Source organism: Psammomys obesus, unplaced genomic scaffold (genome assembly GCF_907164565.1).
Source record: "Psammomys obesus unplaced genomic scaffold, mPsaObe1.curated_primary_1811, whole genome shotgun sequence".
Classification (NCBI taxonomy): Eukaryota; Metazoa; Chordata; class Mammalia; order Rodentia; family Muridae; genus Psammomys; species Psammomys obesus.
The window spans coordinates 24,130,358-24,133,958 of NW_026596039.1; the positions used below are offsets into that span (position 1 = coordinate 24,130,358).

At 39.5% G+C, this 3,601-nt stretch overlaps 1 pseudogene; it reads right to left on the reverse strand.

The window, feature by feature from the left end:
* LOC129687663 (vomeronasal type-1 receptor 3-like) lies at positions 1 to 959 on the reverse strand (annotated as a pseudogene).
* Positions 960 to 3,601: the final 2,642 nt, after the last annotated feature.

The window sequence follows — 3,601 nt, forward strand, 5'->3', positions numbered from 1 at the left end:
TCAGCCACGAATTGCACTTTGAAAACAGGTCATTTTCAATACAGAAAAGGAAGAAGTAAATTGGAAAATAATTTTATTATTCCTCATTAGTAAGAAAGGGCAGATGGTTGAGTAGCAGGTGGTTAAAACTGCATTAATTCCTCCCAACCTTGGAATTTTTGTTTGTGCATAAATGCCATAAAGTGTGATGGAGTTGTTTAACCAATAAAGGAACACAAAGCAGGTCACCAGAAACAGGATGTGGTGAGTGGCTTTGCTTTCAGGATATGGCTGGGAGGAGAGGCTTAGGCTGTGGAGGTGCTGGGCTCTCTTGTGGTGTCTGTAGAGGAAAATCATCTTGTAGCAGCTTGCACAAGTCATGAAGGTCACAAGGAAGAGATCGTGAATGAATATGACAGACACACACACACACAAAATAACCCTGAGTTGCGGTTCCCAAAGTATTTGTTTTGACAGTAAGCATGCAAATATCCATTGCCAGCATGAGAAGAATTGGTTTGGGCTATTAGCAAATCAATCATATTTCCATAGATGAGCAGGTTAATGAGCCAGGAGCAAAGTAAGGAAGAAAAAGTCCATGTAGAGAGTTTAGGCTTAAGCGATGCCCACTTAGAATTACTAGGAATGATGGTGATGACTTGAAATGTGCTTACAACACAGGTGGTGCAGATGGACAGACCCCGTAAGAATCTGGCTACAAATAAAACTGCCTTATAACCAATATCATCCAGAAAATTGAGTACTCCAAAGGACGCCATGATGTCTGGTATTAGTGTAAATATGATCAACAGCATATTAACTATTGTCAGGTGCATGAAAATTGAATCTATCAACTTCACAAGATGAGGCTTAAAGAAGTAATTATATAAATATAAAATGAACAGTGGTGAGTTTCCTATGACACCAATACATAACTATGACATGAGTAAAATCCCCTAGATGGTGTCACTTGGAAGCATAATGGATGCTAACAAGTATCAGTCTTGTTACATTTAGAGTGACAAATAAATGTACTATATTATAAAACTATTTTAAATGGTGTTTTAGGGATTCCATGTCAGAGACAGTCCCTGTTCCCATTACTAGGGAACTCACTTGGATACTGAGTTGCCATGGTCTACATCTGTGCAAGGGTTCTAGGCTATATCCATGAATGGTCCTTGGTTGGAGTATCAGTCTCAGAAAAGACACCTGTGCCCAGATATTTTGGTTCTGTTGTTATCTTTGTGGAGATTCTGACTTCTCCGAGTCCCTCTATCTCCCCCTTCTTTCATAAGATTCCCTGCTCTCTGACCAAAATTTGGTTAAGAGTCTCAGCATCTGCTTTGATACCCTGCTGGCTAGAGTCTTTCAGAGGTCCTCTGTGGTAGGCTCCTGTCCTGCTCCCGATTTTCTCCCTCTTCCAATGTCCATCCTATTTGTCTTTCTGAGTGAGGACTGATCATCTTACTCAGGCAACTTATTCTTGCTTAGCTTTTTAGGTTTACAGATTTGGGTATGTTTATCCTATATTACATGTCTAATATCCACTTATAAGTGAGTATATACCGTGTGTGTCTTTCTGCTTCTGGGATACCTTACTCAGAATGTTCTTTCCTAGTTCTGACCATTTGCCAGAAAATTTCATGATTTCCTTGTTTTTAATTGCTGAGTAGTAGTCCATTGTGTAAATGTATCACAATTTCTGTATCCATTCCTCTGTTGAGGAACATCTGGGTTATTTCCAGGTTCTGGCTATTATGAATAAAGCTGCTACAAACATAGTTGAGCAAATGTCCTTGTTGTGTACTTGAGCATAATTTGGATATATGCCTAGGAGTGGTATAGCTGAATCTTGAGGTAGCGCTATTTCTAATTGCCTGAGAAAGCACCAGAATGATTTCCAAAGTGGTTGTAGAAGTTCACATTCCCACTAACAATGGAGGAGAGTTCCCCTTTCTCCACATCCTCTCCAGCTTTTGTTGTCACTGGAGTTTTTTATCTTAGCCATTCTGATGGGTGTAAGGTGAAATTTCAGGGTTGTTTTGATGTGTATCCTCCTGATGGCTAACGACATTGTGCATTTCTTTAAGTGTTTCTCTGCCATTCTATATTCCTCTACCAAGAATTCTCTGTTTATCTCTGTAACTGATTTTTTAATTGGATTACTTGATTTGTTTCTATGTAACTTTTTGAGATCTTTATATATTCTGGATATTAGACAGCTGTCAGATATGGGTTTGGTGAAGATCCTTTTCCAGTCTGTAGGCTGTTGTTTTTTAGGATGACAGTGTCCTTTGCTTTACAGAAGCTTTTCACTTTCATGAGGTCCCATTATTGGATTGTCGATTTTAGAGCCTCTTACCAAATACTTTTAATCAAATGCATTTTATCAAATGCTTTTACAGAATCTAAGGAGATTATCATGGTTTTTTTTTTTCTTTCACTTTGTTTATATGGTGGATAACATTGATGGATTTCTGCATATTCACCCCTGCATAACTGGGATGAAGCCTACTTGGTCATACTGAATGATATAATTAATGAGTTCTTAGGTTCGGTTTGTGAGTATTTTCTTAAGTATTTTCGCATCAATGTTCATTAGGTAAATTGACCTGAAATTCTCATTCTTTGTTGAGTATTTGTGAGGTTTTGGTATATAGGTGACTGTGGCTTCATAGGATGAAGTTGGTAATGATCTGTTTGTTTCTCTTTTGAGGAATAGTTTGAAGAGTATTGGTGTTAGCTCTTCTTTGAAGGTCTGGTAGAAATCTGCTCTGAAGCCATCTGGCCCTAGGACCTTTGCATATATAGTTCACTTGTGTAGCTTGGTATTCTTCTGGGAATCCTAACAGTGGGATCAGGGGTTGCCTCTGACTCTAGCTGGCTTTGGGGAACCCTTTTCCTCCTACTGGGTTGCCTTGTCCAGCCTTAATAGGAGGAGAGGTGCCTAGTCTTGTGAAAACTTAATATACCATTTTGGCTGATATCCATGAGAGGCCTGCCCTTTTCTTAAGAGGAATGGAGGAGGAGTGGATAGTGTTGGGTGTTCAGAGAGAAGGTAAGGGAAAGGACTTGGAAAAGAAGGGAAAGGGAAACTGTAATTGAGGAGTAAAAATAGTAAAAATTAAAGTTTAAAAAGAGGGAATTCTGTAACTATTAATGATGACACTAAATGTTAGGAGAACACAAAATAACTAACCCAATACTCCTCAGGTTGTTATAAACACTAACAGCCAGTCAACCTGCCCTTCAGTTTCTGCTTTCCTTCCTGTAGCAGCTTGAATGTCCTGCAGTCCAAACCAGTGAATCCTGAGAAGAGAAACAAGGCAGGAATGGCAGGGGCTAAGGAGAGGTGAGGAGTCCTCAGGCAAAGGTGAGTATGCTGGGAAAACAGACTTCTCAAAACACAGATTCAGTGAAATGGCTCATTTAATTGGGGGAAATTAAGGCTATTTAAACCTGAGTAGAATAGGTTGAGGCTTTGAGAGTGAGTGTTCATCATTGGCCAGACCTAGATGCTGGAAATGCCTTATTCTAGGGAAGAAGAATTCCAGGTGTTTGCAGGATATGACCTTATAAGGGGAGGGGAAGTTGAAAGTGTAACCTGGAAGCCAGGCCA